We start from the raw sequence: 19,414 nt of genomic DNA on the forward strand, positions 1-19,414 counted from the left end.
CTCTACAATTCTCAGTGAGTAGATAAAGGCAAGGAGCCATTTAAAATTAAACCTACATGTTAAATGCTACAGGCAATGGAACTCACATATTTAGTTTCATGTGCTCACTAATTCCTGTATTTTACAGCATGTAATCAGTAAGTTTCTTAAAGACAGAAATCCTGACTGTAGCAAACCGAGTCTCCTTTAAAAAATAATAATAACCAAGATTTCTTTTATTTCTACTCTGCCTCATTTAGAACCTCCACTAATTAAGAATTATGTCCTTTTTCCAAAGCATCTTTAAACTATACAGGATAGCAGGTGGACTCCAAAGCAAAAATAATTACTCTGAAACCAATGAAACCAGTATAGTTAAGATTGACATTAGCCCTGAAGATTTTTAATGGCTAATCTCTGATGTAAAGCCACTTTTTTGGGGTACAGTTTCCTAAAAGTGCTTTGTCAAATATTTAAAATCAATAACAGGAAATGATTCTAATGAGTACTAATTGTTAACAAATTGGCTTTGCATCTAGCAGCACCTCAAACACCACCAACGCAGAGTAGTAAGTAGATCAACAATCATCTGCTGCTTATCAGTCCTTCCCCTTGGGATGTAATAATCCGATTTTCTGGGCCTTAATTTTACCTAACAGGCTGGATAAAAGCCAAGCAGAGAGACCAACATGAAAACAGCATCATTATTGTGAACACTGAAAAGTTTGCTAGAACCTCTATGTGAATTATAGGTGAGCTGATACTACATCTTGATTAAATTTAACATTTTAAAATAAATGCATAGTGCCGGGAGAGAGCAAATCATGATCATTTGTGGAGCAGATACTTCTTACACTAGCTACGTGCATTGCCATGCAACACAACTGCCATATCTATTTTCAAGCAGAGGTGGGCCCAAGCTGTCAAGTTTGGAGGTGAGCTTTCACAAAATTTCAGGTGTTTGGGGATGGGCTCCTCTTTGTTAGCAAGCATCAGCTTCTCCCCATCTCTACTAACACCCATGGAATGCTCTTCGTGCTGAGAGGTTCCTTTACATGAAGCAAACATCAAGTCTTTGAAGGTTTCTACATTGCAGAGCTGTAGAAGAATTGTCAGAAGTGTAAATTCTGAACTTAAGAAAGTCAGATCAAGGAAGTAGATAATAGTCATTCAAGGACAACCATGCTATCTTTCACTGAAACTGTTTTCTTCTTCTTCAGCCGCCATAACTTCTTCCCGTGATATATACAGGTTCTGAAAACTAAACAGTAATATAATGATAAAAGAAGCCATGATTTACCCGGGTTTATTTTTTTAATCCCTTGCAAATACTATTGTTGTTTTAACACATTGCTACAGGATTTCTTTTTTGTACTGTAGTTACCAGAAACAAAAAATAAAATAAGCAACGGAAAACTGCAGTCAATCTTCCAGGGCTGTCCCTGTTTTCATTACTAGTCCTCTGATTCTTTTGTTTCCTTCTCAGAAACCAACACAGGCTTCTCCACTCATTTATCAAATGCCTGCCCTTTGCCCACACACAAGGAAAGGTTCTACCTTCTGCTTCTATATCCATCTAATGGGTACAGTCTGCAGGGCTGAAGAGATCTATTTTAGAAAGAAAGGAATATTTTAGGTCCCTGAATTCCATCAAAAATATGCTATTTTGATTTTACTAACCTTGGAATATCAGAATGTGAAATTTGAGGCAAAACTTGATCGAACTAATGATTAAATAGAAACATATTATGCACTTCTGTCAGGTTGAATTTGATGTTAGGAAGAAAGTAATCTCTGTCTTTCTTTTTAATCCTCTCTCACATCAAATCTGTAGCTAAAAGGACAGAAGAGATATTAAAATATAATCAAGTAATTCTTATTCTATATGTAATTCAAATACATTTGAATTATTCAACAATCTTCTTGATTGTGGAGTTCCCCCTGTTCATCACCCACAATATAATGTCACCACAAAGACTACAAAGGTTCATCAGGGTTCAGAGACAAGCTAAGAATGCAGGAAGCCTGGACCAAAATGCAAAGGGATTCATTTTAATTTTAAAAATATCACATTTTCAAATGTGAATGCTTAAAAAGTTAGCACCTAAAACCATATTTAGGCACCTATGGGATAATTTAGGGCACTTAAAATCGGTACACAATTGCCTAAATAAGATGTGTAAGTGCCAATTATAGGCACCCATGTTTGAAAGTTTGTCTGGCTTAAACCACCAACAAGGGAGGAAATTCAAGGCTAAAAATTTCCAGACTAAACCCATTTAAAGGCCATATGCTTCTGTAAGTTATCACACAGCAAAGAGCTTTATAATGTACTGAAAAATTCTGCCTAACTCATGTAAGTGAAGCCACTGACCCGAATTCAGAGGTGTGTCACAGATGGGTCATGGGCAGCCAGACCTAGCAGTCAGAGCCAGAGTCTACAATCACAAGAAAATAAGTCAGGAGTCAGCTGGGCCAGGATACCAGGAGGTCAGAGTCAGGAGACAAACTGGAGATCAGACCCATGAATCAGTTGCCAGGAATCACACTGGGGCAGGATGCCAAGAAATCAAGCTGCAGGAAGCACAAGGCACACAGTCCAGACAAGGTGGAGAGCAGTTGTTCAGACAGTTTCCTGTTCCTGCTGATGGCTTAATTAGGGCCAGCAGGCCAATCAGCTGCTCTTGGAGTCCACCAATCTTGAACAGGCTGGGATTTATGAGTCCTAGCTAAGGAAGCATTAATAGGCGCCAGAGAGGGAGTTGGAGTTTGGCTGCTCCTATAAACTATGCAGACCCCAGTTTGAGACCCATGGGTCATGGCATCACCCATCCCCTAGGGGTGTCCTTTGGGAAACATGGGTCCAGGTTTCTCAGGGTGGCTGCTATGGAAGGCCTGAACCACGGTGGGAGCATGAAAACTTCCAAGTGCTTCCCTCTGAACTATAACCTTCCCAACTGATCCAGCACCATAATTTGCCCCATTTGATCTTAGGGTCGAGGGCTTCATGAGGAATGTTTCCTCTTGTCCCTGTATCTCTAGTGGTGGGGGTGGTGATTGTGTTCAGGGACATGCGTTCTCAGTGTATAGTTTCAGAAGAGAGACATGGAACACAAAGTGGACTCTAAGGGATCAAGGGAGCTGGAGCTCAAGGGTGACCAGGTTGATTTGTCACCAAAATCAGTACAGGCCAAGAAACCGATATTCTCGTTTCAGGGTGGGGGTGTCTGTCCATACAGAGGTGTTTCTTGAAAGCCGTATCTTTTGTCCTATGGAGCAGGTGGGGTCCTGTTGTCTACGTTTGTCCGCATGCTTTTTGTAGTCCTCCTTTGCCTTTTTAAGGTGTCCCTTCATCTCCGCTTGGATGAAATAGATGTGTTCTGCTAGGCAGATCGGTTGGGAGTGGATGCGGGTCGTTGTGGGTAAAACTGGGGGTGGTACCATAACTGATAAAGATGGGGCTGTGGCCTGTGGAGGCGTGGTCTGCATTATTGTATGAGAATTCTGCATTTGGTAACAGTGAAGACCAGTCATCCTGGTGATAAAGTTGCTACAGCATTGTAAATATTGAAGGATCTGATTGATTCTTTATGTTTGGCCATTTGACTGCGGATGGTAGGCAGAGGACAGGTGCACATGGACTCCTAATAAACATTGAGCCTCATGCCAGAAGTGGGCAATTAACTGTGGTCCCCAGTCAGAGGTGATATGATCCAGGAGGCCATGAAGATGGACTACACTGTTTATCCAGAGCCAGACAATTTCCTCCGCAGAGAGTAAACCTGTGCAGGAAATAAAGTGAGCCATCTGAGAAAAGTGATCTACCACTGTCAGGATGGTCATGAAACCACTGGATTCTGATAGCTCCACCACAAAGTCCAAAGAAATGGCTTTCCATGGCCGAATTAGGGTGTCCCAAAGTTGGAGGAAACCACAGGGTTTCTGGTGAAGGATCTTGGTGCAGGCACCCACATGGCAGGAAATTACAAAGGTGTTTATCATGGGGCGCATTCAAGACCACCAGAAGAAATGGGACATTAAATGTTGGGTTTTATATCACTCTAAGTGTCCTGTCAAGGAGTCATGGCACCCTTGCAGGTCCAGGTGGAACCTAGATGGGGTCCCTCACAAACATGATCCCCTTCTTGGCATTGGCCATTGTCAGTCAAGAACCACACAACTCGTAGGATGGAATTCTGGAGACAGAGGCAGAGTGGATGAGAGCATGCAGGTCCTGGCAGCAAGTTGCATTAAGAAAGTTATGGGATTGGAGAATGTGGGCTGGTTCCAGACTGGGGCCTTGTGGGTCAGGGGCATGTATTCAGGACAAGGCATGAGCCTTACCCGTTCCTGGTTCCAGGATACTAGGTCATAGTAAAGACCATGAACCAGGAGAAGAATAGGGCCGATTGGAGCTGTTGCTGCTTCAGGCCCTGGTCCTGTGCAGGTACTCCAGGTTCTTGTGGTCCGTAAACATTTGAACCAGATGATGAGCCCCTTCCAACTCGTTGCCACTCTTCAATGGTGGTCTTAATTGCCAGGAGCTCATAGTTTCGCTCAGCAGGAGTACGGTTACTTGAGTAGTAGACGATGGGACACAGTATTTGCTTGGGTCCACACTTTGGGGAGAAAACTGCCCCAATCACCATTTTAGAGGCATCAGCTTACACAACAAAAGCTTGTGTCATGTCAGAGTAGACCGATACTGGAGAAGTGGTGAATTGCTCAAATGCGTGGTGGGCTTCAGGAGACCAGTGGAATTTCGTACTTTTTCGGAATACGGCAGTGAGGGACTCAGCTTGTTTTGAAAAATTCAAAATTAACCTTAGGTAGAAGTTTGTGAAGCTTGAAAAACATTGTAGGCCACACCTGTTGCCTGTCATGGACAGCCTGGACTTGTGCAGATCTATTTTATTTCCTTCTGGGGACAGAGGTCTGATCAAACATGTACTTCTCTAGTTTAGCATAGAGACTGTGTTGTCGTGGTCTCTCCAGGATTGTGTGGACGTGAGTGGTGCGTTGGTCCAGATCATTAGAAAATATCAATATATCACCTAAGTGCACTACCATGAACTGGTCCAGTAGGTCTTGAGCACATGGTTAATGACATGCTGGAGCGTTGCTTGAGCATTAGTCAGACTGAATACGCCAAGTGGCCGTCGCAAGTCCAAAGGCGGTCTTCCATTAGTCACCTACTCAGATATGGATGAGATTATAAGCTCTCCAGATAGCCAGTTTCGTGAAAACGCAGGCAGCCCCATGCAGTCCAACAATTCAGGAGTCAGGGTAATGAGTAACAGTTCTGATTATCTGATTTAAGGCTCAGTAATTGACACAGAGGCAGAGGTTGCCATCCTTTTGTTTGTTTGTTTGTTTGCTGGTCTCTAGCCATGCTGTCGGCAGAAGTGTGATGAGAAGGTGACTCTCTGTTCTCACCAGTGAACGAAGGGTCATGAAGGGTCAGCCAGGAGATACCAAGGATTAGGGGAAAATGTGGGAATGGATCACACCGAATTGTATTATTTCTCTGTGTCCCTGAATAATGGCTTACAAGGGGACAGTCTCCTCTACAACTGGACCCAAGGACAGCGGGGAGCTGACAGTAATTTTGATCATGTCGGGTAATGCCTTGTATAGCAGGGAGATCTGCAGGGCCCAGCCTGTAGCTGCATCCATTAAATTGTCTACTGCTCCTGAGTTGGAGGGCCGATTGGAGGGGAATCTGTTGGGGGGTCCCCCAGGAATGTGCAGCTGGATAGGCCCTGCAAATGGTAAGCCTGTTGGATGGGGCTCAGGGTACATCTCAGTAAGGACTAGACATGGGGAAGTTTTCTTCTCTCAGGGTCCAGACTGGTTCCCCGCACTGGGCCTGGGTAGTTTTGTTTCCCCATGCTGTTTGGTGTTCGTATTGGGCAGGCCGAAATGGCATGGCCAGGTTTACCACAGTAGAAGCAAAGGTGACGGCGGTGGCATTGTTCCATTTCTTCAAGTGTGAGTTGCTGGTGAGACAGACTGGTTTGCCTGAGTTCAGCAGGTGATACAGAGGCTGGGGTCATGGTAAATGTTAAGGGAGGCTTTCTCCACCCTTCGTTCTCGCAGATGATTATCTGTGCTGATGGTCAGGTCCACAAAGGCATCTGGGCCCATTGGCATCTCTACACAGGCCAGCTCATCTTTGATTTCTTCCCATAAGCCCCATGGGAATACAGCTGTGCTGCTTCAATCCACTCTGAATCTACTGTGAGGTGGCGGAAGGGTGCTGCATAACAGTGGCACTCATGGTTGATGTGGGTCCCCGAAGACGGTGGACATCAATTGAAGAAAAGCATCCCAGTCTGACAACACTGGGCAATGGCTTTCCATCTTGAGGGAGGCCCAGTCAAATGCATTTCCACCTTGGCCTGGTAAGAGGCACAGATTTGGGGACGCATCAGAAACAGAAGGCTGCACTGCTTCATGAAGCTCCACACCGCTGGCAGTTCCTGTCAAACTGTTGGGCCACAGGTATTGCAGGCCCCTGTTCGGGGCAAGGCACTGCACAGTGCATTCGCAGCACAATATTCTCAAGCTGAGCTACCTCAACTTGCTCCTGCAGCTGCTGGTGTCTGAGGCCAGCTGTGCAAATTGGGCCTACAGTGCTTGATTATCCACCTGATGGCAGAGGGCCCATTCGTTGGTCTGTGTAGACTAAAGTTGCCAACAGACCCTTATTAGAAGAGATGTCCCTTATTATAATAAAAAATTGGTGGTTGTGCTAAGTCAGTAGTGGTGCCTTTTATCTCTTATTTCAGCCACAGGGTTACAACTAGTTGAAAACTTGCAATGCCACTCCATAGACAACCAGGCCAGATTCCAGTGCGACCAGTAGATCTTCAGCCATGCTGGTAAATTGAAGGGAGACTGGGGGGCCATGCAGGGAAATGAGGGTCTCTGGTAGGGCGACATGCAGGGGCAGGGACAGAGAGCCTGTGGCCCGCTCTCCTCTTCTGGGTTGATGGCAGCTCCATACGGTGGGCCCTGTCCTTTGTGATGCCTCCTAATTTAGCGGGTTGCAGACGTAGGTAACATGAGGGTAGCTGGGGTCAGGGCGTGGAGCAGGAGACTTGGAGTTGATAGTGAAGCTCTGGTGAGGGGCAAGGTCATTTAGGGTCAGGGGGCCCTGGGCGGGGGGGGGGGAAAGGATAGAGTCCCTGGGTGCCCAGGGGAAGCAGGATTCCCCTTAGTTCTGTGAGAGGGAGAAACATAAAAGGCTATGGTCCTTGGCCCTCTTTACCCACCTCAGGAAGCAGCCTTGGAGGGTGGACAGAGAGGAGAGTGAAAACCGTTTGCTTTCAGGATCAACTGCCTTCTCCCTAGGATGGTGCAGCATTTTATGAATTCGCACGGGGGTCAGCAACAAGGACTTTATTGTGGGGAGCAGGTTTCCTCCCCCTGTTTTAAAGTGACTGCTGCTTTAAGCTTTCCGATCACCACCAAGGATGCAATAGTGACCAGGTAGTCAAGTATCTGTGGTTCCCTGCACCTTATAATATGGGGAACTGGGAACCCCCCTTACACACACACCAGTTTCCCTCAGTCCAAGTCCTCTTGAGTACAGTGCTGTCTTGCTTTAGTCTCTCCCACTACCCCTCTGTCTGTTCATTGCAGATGTCAGTCATTCCCAGGCACGCCGAGGTTTTCTGTTTGCTACTGGAAAGCAGGAGGTTGTTTGGCCAGAGCAGCAACATACATTAAGATGTTCCATGTGGAGGAAGCTGCTGTAGATAAGATGCATCTTACCGAGGCAGGGAGGGAGACTGACTTGACAAATGTCATAGTGAGTCAGTGGCAGAGCTGAGGAGAATCCAGCCACCCTCACACCTGGTCTGGCAGGAGCCTATTGCACCATGTGCACCATCCTGTCCTATACATTCCAACCCTCAGGTGGACAAGGACTGAGTAATGCATCTGGCCATTCTGGGAACTCCAGATCATGGCACGTGCTCTGTGGAGCCCAGCATGCTCCTATCCTAGGTTGTCAGCTTAATGCCTACATACACATCATGGTTCAAGGGTCACCAACCCCCCACACCCCAAAAAACCAATACCTCTCCGCGATGTCAGCTGGGTGAGGGTGGTGGGGGGAGAGTGTGCTAAAAAACCTGTTTCTTATTTTCCATATACAATGTTGGGAACCCCAGTGTAGACCCTGCTGGTTTAATTTAGTGCTGTTTGAAACAGTTCTAGATTGAAGCGCACTAGGGAACCTTTAGTGCACACCAGCAGGGTCTCTATGGACCAATTAATGAACAACATGTTAATGCACTTTAGAAATCACACCCCCATATAGCATATTGCCTCACTACATAGACAAGCCCTAGGGTCACCTAAAGCCTTCAGTGCAGGTAATGGTGTTTGATTAAATTGAGAAAGAAGGCCAGTACGCTCTTTACTGAAGCAGGGCCTTGGGTGAACAAGAGCACAACTAGTACAGAGTCAGCCTGCAGGCTTCAGCACATTTTGGGTAAACATTCCAGTCCCACGGATATTTTTCAGTCAGCTGGTCTTAAGAAAGCTGGGTGTTGGCGCTTCCCCAAGTTCAGGGTTTAAGGACCCTGAAATACAGTGAAGACTAGAGCTATGCATAGAGGTTATAACCAACTTTCAATTTACTGACAGCTCTGGTTTTACACTATGCCCCTTACATACTTCCTGTGTGTGTTAATAGCTTTAACTAATATTTGTAAAATGCCTTGACTTCTTTGGAGGGATGCTTTTATAAAAGGGAACACTTTATTGCTGTCCAAATTATTTTTGAAGATTTTGTTTTTTAGTTACATGTGTGAAGAAATAATCTCTTCCCCCCCCCCCGTATAAAGATTAAAAGCAGTCTCATTAGTTTGACACCTATAGAAACAAAGACCCTTTAAAGACACGGCCCTATATGCCAGGTTTAGGTCTTGATCCAAATGACAAACACCAGTGAAATACCACCATGAAAAATTGAACTTGTAATAGAAATTCAAATGCAACCTTTGAAGCAGCATGAAGAATATGGAACCAGCAGACAGGATGCCCTGGTTCTGTTCTCAGCTCCAACAATAACTCCTGTAAAAACTCTTGTAGCTTAGGTTGCCCCTCTGTAAAATGACAGGTTTCAGAGTAGCAGCTGTGTTAGTCTGTATCCACAAAAATGTAAAATGTAAAATGCACCTCTGTAAAATGGCTTTCTTAACACCTACTTTGTAAGAATACTGTAAGGATCTTAACTCAATAAGATTTTGAAGTGCTTTCAGATCTGTAGATGGAATCTGTTATATAGGTGTGTCTTCCCCATCCTAGCTTTTCTATTGTGCCCCTCACGTTAGTATGTAACACTCAAAAAAAAATCTGACTACAATTGTTTATTAATTATGTGTTTCTGGTAGCACCCATCTGGTACAATTACAAAGGAAATAATAGTTCTTGTCTTAAATAGTTGACATATTAAAAGGTTAAAAATGCAATGAGTAGGAGAAATTGGTAAAATATATAAGTAAAGTTTTCAGAGTCATGCTCAAACATGTCTTAATAATAGTGTTAAAATACATTATCTTTAAACAGACACCGACTATTTCTTAGTTGTCCCTCAGTACAGCCACTGGGAGTTAGCTAAAATCTTGAAGACATCACAGCAGAAGAGGGTTTTTAGGACATGAATGTGGAGAGACAAATAACTGATAGTGTAAATGAAGTACCAGAGTGAATAGTCTTGGAGACATTTACCAATGCTCCATCTTCAAAGTTTGCTTTCACAACTGGACCTATTGCCAACTTCTGGATTGTTGTTAAAGAATACATTCAATAAAATTAAGTTTGTTTGCCTTGCACATTACAAATGCACTACTGTGCCCTAAAAAAGACCACTCACTAGCCAGGAAGCTTTCCTGGCCTCGAATGGACTTCCCTGGCACTGAAGTTCAAAGGAGATTGTGCTGAATCAGACCATAAAGGCAGCTGTTTTATTCCTTTGCCAGACTATATATAGATGTTGTAACATGACTGCCAGTTCTTCATGCGACTGCAGCAAATAATAATATTTCAACACAGAAATACTTTGAGTCTTCAAGGGGGAGGGCAGAAGACACAGCACTTTCTGCTCTTATAGGTGACTTCTTGTGACTTTCTGTCACTATCAGACTCATACTAAGCAGCAGACTCATACATGGTTGCAAGCAAAATTTGGTTTCCAACTAATGATCTGATAGGATGATGGATGGAGAGGTAGCACTGTGCAGTATTACAGCGAGAAACTGTACATACAATTTAAGTGTCTGACAGCTGGCTAGTTTGATTTAAAAGTACAATTTGAACAGAAATCAAGTGTTTCTTGACAGTCATTAACTGAGAACCATAAAACTGCCATTAATTCTGTTGCAGTCAGCAAAATGTTTTGTAATGATCTAACACTAATGCACCCCCTCCTATACAACCTCCACAGCAGCAAAGGTTTACTTTATCCACTGCTTGGGTTTTGTGAAGCTTAAAATCACTGCCAATGCACCTGCTTTCCAGAAGATCATTAGGTAAAAATCCCAATGTAGTCCAATCAACCTGGCTTTAGTTACCTTACCGTCTGCTCTAGAAGAAAATTAATGTTATTAGATGTGTCTTTCTCTCAAGATTGGCTGGTGTTTGGTTACTGTGCCAGCTGTCTGAGAGGTGCTGGGGTCTGTTCTACGCTGACCCAGCTCATTGTCTGGGTAGAGCCCAAGTCCCAACATACTACACTAAAGCACCGACTGGAGCCTGCACCAGCTGTTACATATTGTACAGGTACTTAAAAGGATTACAGCACACTAAACCACAAGCTTGGCAGCAGATACTCTGTTGTCAGACCAGAACTCTGCAGCAGTTCTCAATGAGACCATTACAAAACAGGAACACCAGGACTGAACCCAGGTATACAAATTTAAAAAATAAAGAGAGAGAAAAGAAAAGTGAGGTGGGTGAAAGACTCCTGCAGTCACACAGATTGCAACAAATGAAATCCCACTAACAAAGACTATTTCTTTTTTTACAATTTCCTGTGGAAAACACAAATTAGCATAGTAAATCCTGCTTTCTGTCTGTACGGAATTATAGATCCTTAATCTGAGATCTGCTCTTTCCTCCTGAAACAAAAAGTCAAACAGGAGAGCCTGTCAACTTCAGAAGGGAGATTTGTCACAGCTCAGTAGTCCTAAGGGGCTGATTGTCTGCCTGGTCCTTTGTTTCAGATAGCAGTGGTCCCATTGACACCTACAGACTATCTTGATCACACAACAACTTTGGTCTACCAACTGCATTTTCACTTGTACTCCATTTCAGTGTTATTGCAATGTATCAATATTTCCTCTCTTTTCCAGGCGTGCCCTCCAGAAGCACACATTAAAAACTACTCTCTTTTACATGGAGGCCTAACTATGAAATTTGATATAGAAAAGCAGCCACTGGGTGGACAGAAAGCAAGTTCAATCATAAAAATTTACTAATATTCTGCACAGAAATTGTTTTAAATTCTGTCTATCCATAACATCCTCAGTACAGCTCTAAGTCACTTACAAGAACATTTTCGAAGTGGTGTGCAAGGTTTTTAGATGCTTGGATCTCATTGATTCTACCAGGATTCAAGCAGCTAAAACCCGCACACAGTATTTTGAAAATGTACCCCCCTAGGATTTTCCTCCTTCAGTAAATATTAACAAAGTAGTAGCAATACCAATGCAATTCATTTGGGATGAGAATCCTTTCCAATTAAAGTTTCACACAATTATAACACAAGCTCTCATATGTTTTTCAGTTTGGATTTCAAAATACTCTTCCGTTAAAACACACATGCATACACAAAAAACCCTATAGTGTATATCTGCTGTTGTCAATATCAGTCATAAATAAAGATAAATCAGTCTAGAACAGAAAGATGCCATAAGAAAAGAAAAATATAATATTGCTTGAAGAACTCCTGCTTTGTAATTCTATGCTGACTATTCTTTCTAGTCCTAAACTGTGATGGGAAAAGTCACTTAACATACTTAACTGAATATTATTTACATATGGGCAAACGTCAACCTGGCTTGTTTAGTTAGTGTAGTAAATAGTCTCAATATTTCTATCACATTTGCCATTATACACCAAAGACAGACAGTGCCACTGGCTAGAGTAAAATATGTAACACCATATTCTCCCAGAATAGATATTCTTTAGCTATCTTTATGTCCACAGATAACTTGGACAGTATTTGTCAGTTAGCACAACAAGTGAGACCATGGCTTATGTTTGAGAAAGTTCAACCCCCCATCCCCTCACACACACACATTTTGCTGTAATATAACAGGATAAATTTCAGAAACTTCAAAGCCAACTTTCACAATACCAGATCATTTAACCATGGAAGAAAAACAACAGATTTCAGGCCTTGTAGGCATCTCCAGTAGCTAAATCTGTCCAAAGCTGTACATAAAGATACCTCCTCAACTCTTTGTCTTCAGAGAGGAGAGAAAAATTCTCTTATTTATTGCAGGGGAGAAAGTGACGTCGGTGAAAAATGAATTTACTTATCAGGCTTCATATTACAGTAGGCACCTATGTGAGTCTATGTATACTGAAAGGGAAAGCTGAAAATGAATTTTGTACATCTGCATATCCAAAATATACTTAAGAGTGATTTCATATGAAAAAGCCCAAGTCTTGTATTTTTAAGACTCTTTAAGGGAGAAAATACTTTTCTTCTCCAAGGTAGTGCTCAGCCTGCCCTCCATGCTCCCTGCTGTACAGACCTGAAATAAATTAAAATAAATTCAAGCAGAACAAGCATTTTTTTTTGCCTGTAAGACCTTTACATGTTAGCCAGTGACTGAATCAGTTTCATTTCTATTCAGTTTTTGTGCAGGATACCGGGATTATATATATCAGCCTAATTCAATGATAAAAAAAATACTTACTATAAATCCTACCATGTGGGACAAATCTGTCAAGATCTTAATTATCAAAACAAATGAACAGACAGAAAAATGTGACATATGTAGCATATACTTTACATGATAAATTAGCCCTTGCAGAACTGACAGACATACTGTAACTGGATGTTAACGTTGCTATAGCAAACAGTACTCCCCCACATCCCAGCTACCGAATCACAAGTTTCTGAAGGAACAATTTACCCTCGCAAAAGACAACAAATTTTCTATTGTTAAACAATGTCTACATATGACAGACATATTTCTCTGCCCCACTATAATCTTCTTTAAAAATCAATGCATTATTAGCAACAGCACTGTATCACTAAAGTAGCCAGTCATGAGAGTCAAGTCATTCAGTTTTTTCCCAGTAGCTGTGTGGTTCCTGCTAGAATGCTTTTCGGATTTAGCATAGTGATGGGCAAACCCAGGGGGCGGAAATATCCTTATTATGGACTGAGCTATAATAGCGTAGGCTTAGGAAGAAACAGTCAGTGAGTTTAAAATCTGAACTGGAAGTTCAGTTCACATAACTATCCGAATGTTGGATGCTCTTGAGTGTTTGCAATTCAGCCTTGGATCACATAAAAACCTCTTTTAGGCAAGTTCAGGTACTTCTCACTTCCACTTGGAACAAAAACACTCTTTCTAGCAATGTCTCAGCATTTTAATTTTTGGTCTTAGAGCGCACCAGGAACTGCAAGTGCAGGCAAAACTAAAACACATGTTAAATAAATTTAACAACTGTAGCCAACAATTCAATAAAGTATCCTTGTTCAGAAGAGCACATTAGAACACGCTTATGTCCCATTGACATGTGGGATGTAAGGGTGTGCTTAAGTGCTCTTCCGAACAGGGATGGACCAACTTAAGTGCTTAAGTGCTTTCCTGAATTGGAGTCTTTAAAAACCTCAGTCATGGAGGGCTCAAATTTTAGGTGAAATTCCAGGTCACTTATTATTTAATTATGATCCATCCACTCATCTTTAGATTCAAAACAGGGCTATAGTTAATTGTTTGCCAGAAATTCACACTTTCTTAAATAAGCTCCTCGTAATTCAGTTACTAAAGCCCATGAACTTGTGTTCTGATTGATTTTTGGGTGGTCAACTGAACTGAACTTCTAAACTAAGAATGAAATGCAGACTACTAAAAACATGACAGCAGAAAGAGGCCTTACCATGCTGCCAGGCCCAGAATGTAACATCCAGAACCAAACTTGATTATATTTTGGCCTCCTTGGAATATGTTATTTTTCTGAATATAGTATACCTGTAACTTGAAAGGGTGGATAGAAAGGAGAGGGAGGAGGCATGAAGAATGAGCACAACTGCTTCACTCCAGTATAGCACGTTACACAGAAATTTCACAAATGCCCATAATTTTATCCATGATCTTAATAATGTGAGAATTCTCCCCTCAGATCTCTGAACCTCAACAGAGAAGTACAATTGGAAATTCCCTTCTAGTGATTAGTTAAATTATTAAATAAGGAACACAAGCAAAGATCTTGAAACACCATAACCTACAGCAAGTTTGTCCTCTCTCTCTCTTGTTGGTGCTGGTAAGGACAGAGGAAATTTATATAAAGATGTATTTTCTGAAACTAGATCTTTTTTCTTTTAGGTGTGTGAGGAAAATGAAAGATTCTGAGAAAATAGACTACATTATTTCAGTTTAAATTCTTAACTTCGACTGTGAAATCCTTTCAATGAAATATCCCAGAATGCATAATGCCATCACAGACACCAAAAACAGTTGTTATAATTTGATAAATATTTCTAGAGAAAATAGTCCATGTAATTTAAAGGTCTGGGAGCCACTAAATCCCTAGCCATACGTGTGTGTGTGTGAAGGAGGCATAGAGGAATGATGGAGAAGTAGATTCTAATGAATTTTAACAAGCTTTTTTGTTTTTTTATGAACAATAAGCTTTCCAGACCTCCTTTTCACTTCATAAAGAAGCAAAAAAGGGCACAAGCCTAGTTTTAAACAAAACTCCTGTCATAAATATAAAGGGAAGGGTAAACACCTTTAAAATCCCTCCTGGCCAGAGGAAAAACCCTTTCACCTGTAAAGGGTTAAGAAGCTAGGATAACCTCACTGGCACCTGACCAAAATGACCAGTGAGGAGACAAGATACTTTCAAAGCTGGGGGGGAGGGAGAACGGGAGGTTCTCTCGGTCTGTGTGATGCTTTTGCCAGGAACAGAAAAGGAATGGAGTCTTAGAACTTAGCAAGTAATCTAGCTAGATATGCGTAAGATTCTGTTTTGTTTAAATAGCTGATCAAATAAGTTGTGCTGAATGGAATGTATATTCCTGTTTTTGTATCTTTTTGTAACTTAAGGTTTTGCCCAGAGGGATTCTCTATGTTTTGAATCTGATTACGCTGTAAGGTATTTACCATCCTGATTTTACAGAGGTGATTCTTTTACTTTTTCTTCAATTAAAATTCTTCTTTTAAGAACCTGATTGCTTTTTCATTGTTCTTAAGATCCAAGGGTTTGGGTCTGTGTTCACCTATGCAAATTGGTGAGGATTTTTATCAAGCCTTCCCTAGGAAAGGGGGTGTAGAGTTTGGGAGGATTTTTCGGGGGGAAAGACGTTTCCAAGCAGGCTCTTTCCCTGTTATATATTTGTTAGATGCTTGGTGGTGGCAGCAATAAAGTCCAAGGGCAAAAGGTAAAATAGTTTGTACCTTGGGGAAGTTTTAACCTAAGCTGGTAAAAATAAGCTTAGGGGGTTTTTCATGCAGGTCCCCACATCTGTACCCTAGAGTTCAGAATGGGGAAGGAACCTGGACAACTCCTTTCTAGGTCACCTTTAAAACAAACCAGAGAGAACTTTACCTATGTTGACAACAATACTAAATCAGTTTTCTCCCATTCTTCTCCCCTCTTTCCCAAGTGTTTCTGTTATTTCCTTTTCCTGTGTGCCATAGCCCCATTTTCATTTTGTACTTTATTTCCACTCACCTACCCCGGTTCTATGTGTTACCTTATTGCTTGGTCCTCTCCTTCTGTCCATGTCCTCTATATTTCTTGCACATTTTTGTCCATTATATGGTCTCTTTCATTTCTACCTTCCAGTTCCTCTCTGTCTTACTCCAGCTTTGCAGTTCAGGTCTCTTCTGTCCTACCCCTCTTACTCCTACCTCATCAACAGCCAAGTATTGAAATTGCTCTGTTAAGATGGAGGCCAGGGTCTGCCACTGTTGCTTAGTTCCTGTTGTAATTCGTGCCCCTCCACTGTAAACAGCAGTGGATATAACTACAGCTCCACTGCTGATCCCCTGAGACACAGACAGTGCATGGAAACCCAGGGGAGCTTATGGGAAGCAGCTGTGCAAGAGGAGGGTGATGCTACTGGTTGAAGCATATACAACAGCAGATCAGGAATCAGAAGACAGGTAAGAAGCTCTTAGGGTGAGTAGAGTTCCCAGGATATTACTGAAGCTGAAACAAACTCTGGCCAGGACATCTTGACTTGCCCTCAAAAGCAGACAAGTGGCCACCCAATCTTCACCAATTAAGTTCTTCAGAATACTCACAGCTCTTAAATTAAACCATGGAACAGCTGTGCCTGCTTTGCTGAACAGTGAAAAATAAATCAGAATGACTGTGTCACAGGTTTAATTGATTTTTTGTCTTTCACCCTGCTTCAGAAGTCAGTCTGATCCATGCTATTTCACACTCTCCAGTGCAAGTTTTACTGATCTAACCCCTTACTAAAAATAGATTCATCAGATAAACACCAGGGGAGGCAATATTTATCCCCTGCAGCAGGCAGGGATGTCATGTTACAACTTCCTCTTCACTCTCCTGTTTCATTGAGAGAGGTGGGGAAGGAATAGAGGAAAGGAAGATTCATACAAATGAAACAAGGTGAAAACTGATGTTGTGTATTTATACATTCATAAATGTAAGAATGGAAGAGGCAGTCACAGTTCATGCTCCCCACAGTGCTCTTACAAATTCTTATCCATCTTCCAGTAGCCAGGTGACAGAAAATAGTAGTAACTGATAAATGCTGGGGGAAAGCACAAGACTTAACCAATAAATAATAAATGCTTCTATATCTCTCCTTCCTTCAAGTCCAGTAACTCCTTCCTTCAAGTCCAGACAAAGTAAATATCAGAATCTGCTGATACCATGCAAAGAGGTTGTTGAAAATGAATTACTACACTTCCTCACTGCATTTCTCTAATAACTTTAATAAATATAATCAACTAATAACACAGTACAATCCGATGAAGTGAGCTGTAGCTCATGAAAGCTTATGCTCAAATAAATTTGTTCGTCTCTAAGATGCCACAAGTCCTCCTTTTCTTTTTGCGGATACAGACTAACACAACTGCTACTTTGAAACAGTACAATCTATTCATCCTAGCACACAAAACATAAATTTCATTTACCACCAACAAAACACACTGGGGCACCAAGGCAGATAACTACTGTGGCTTTGGGTAATATATATATATATATATATTTTGCAATGCATACATATAATGCTAATAGAAGCAATGCATGCAAATCAAGGGGAGATTATATGCCCTTTGCCTTTTATCTCATCCCACTGCTGCCAGCGAACAGTGCGAGAGAAGATGACTACCTACACAAAGGAGCCCCTAGCTGAGAACTTTAGGAATTGCTGTATGAACATGCTGAAAAGTTGTATGTGCCACTTGAATCATCTAGTTATTTCTACTTCCTCGCTCTCCTCCCCACTCCCAGGCTTGCAACCTTGGTGAGCTCTCAACTACTGTTCACTCCACCTGCCACACCTAGTCCATTGATAAGTCCTTTCATTTCTTCTTTAATGTCACCAAAATCCATATCATCTTGCCCATCTCCAATTCAAAAATCCTCGTCCATCGTTTAGTCACTTCTCATCTAAATTCCAGATACTCTGATTGAACATCCTCATTTTGAATAACTTTGCCAGTACCCTGTCTTTTACCACATCATATTCAAGATACTCACCGCCCCCCGCCCCCGATCTAATTGATTTCATCTTCATCTCCTCTGTCATTTACTTCTACACCCACCTCTCCCCTCACCACTCCTTCCTAAGCTTTCTACCACTCTCAGCTTGCATCTTCATTCATGCTGTCCCGTATTCTTGGAAGACTAGTCCATCTCAGGTCTATCACATGATCCTTCAAGACCATTTCCTTCTAGGAAACTTTTCTACAATACTCTCCTCACAATAAGCTCTCTACTCTCCCTCTGACTAAGTTGATCTCCTGTGTTTCTTCTTGTTTACTAGATTGTAAAATCTTCAGATCAACGGCCATTTTAATTTCTCTCTTTCATTTCCTCCCTAAGCCAAAATGTCCAGCAACACAGAAAGAGCAAGTTCCCTTTCCTTCTCTCAGACCGAATTACACCCAGCTACTATAGCACTTTTTAAGAAAGATATTTTGGAACTAGATATATATCCAACTCCAAAAAAAGTCCTTAGAACATGCTCTAAAATTGGACTGCATGAAATATGGGAATTCCTACAACCTCAGCCCTGTGTCTGAGATTCTGCTGGCATAGCACCCTGCAGCTGAATGACCAATGAACTCTGAGCCCAGAAATTATGATTCATAGGTATTTCTGTTGCTTTAAAACTATTAAAAGTTATCTTTATGCACAAAGCACAGTCGATCATGAGTCTGTTCTTCATTACATCCAAACCAGCTCTTGAGACTGTAAACAAACATTTGCCCACCAAAGGAAACCATATTAGTGCTTTAAAGTTAAATAATGCAACAATATTAGTTATCTGAGAAGAGTATAAAGCCATGACCCTGAAAGCCCTCAGTTTGACCTTAGGGAGCAGGGCAAGAGGGATCATATAGCCTTTTTATTTCTTATGCTAATACACAAACTATCACTTTCCACAAGCTATTGATCTTTAACTCTTTTCTGACTCAGACACCAATTCCATTGTACAAGACTTCTGTCTTCTGTGCTGAACATAGTAAAGGATGATTTTGCTTTGAGCTGAGAATTTGTTTTTAAGACTTGGGCAAGAAGAAATTGTGTGTGTTTGCACTGCATTCTATGCTAACTGGAATTAAAACATGTGGTAACAGTCAGTTGGAAAACAGCAACCTTATCTCTGTGCTTCAAACCCATTTTTAAATGGGAAGTAAACTACTGTTGTATATTATGAAAACCAGCATCTTTCAAATAGTTTCATTACAGTGATAAGAATTACATTTTCTTTCTTTCTATAATTTCCCAGTCAGTAATGACTCCTTCACTTTTCCCAAGCCTCAGTTCAACATGCCTTCCTATTTACAGTATTTATATTCTACAGATATTACCAGTCCATTTTTCCCAGCAGATAAACATTGCTAAGGTAATTACAAAATACATCTTTCTCTGCACAACTAACCAGTGGGACAGTTTTGAAAATGTGCTATATTAATAAACCACACACTGCTGTAAACTAATTGTATGTAAAGACAACGGGAGCATTTTC

The 19,414-nt window shown here is 41.7% G+C and overlaps 1 protein-coding gene across 1 annotated transcript in view; it reads right to left on the reverse strand.

Annotated features, from left to right (window-relative positions):
* PDZRN4 (PDZ domain containing ring finger 4) overlaps window positions 1-19,414 on the reverse strand; it is a 386,181-nt gene that overhangs the window by 176,499 nt on the left and 190,268 nt on the right. The gene's annotated exons all lie outside the window — the stretch shown is intronic.

This window comes from Lepidochelys kempii, chromosome 1, assembly GCF_965140285.1.
Source record: "Lepidochelys kempii isolate rLepKem1 chromosome 1, rLepKem1.hap1, whole genome shotgun sequence".
In the NCBI taxonomy this organism is placed as follows: Eukaryota; Metazoa; Chordata; order Testudines; family Cheloniidae; genus Lepidochelys; species Lepidochelys kempii.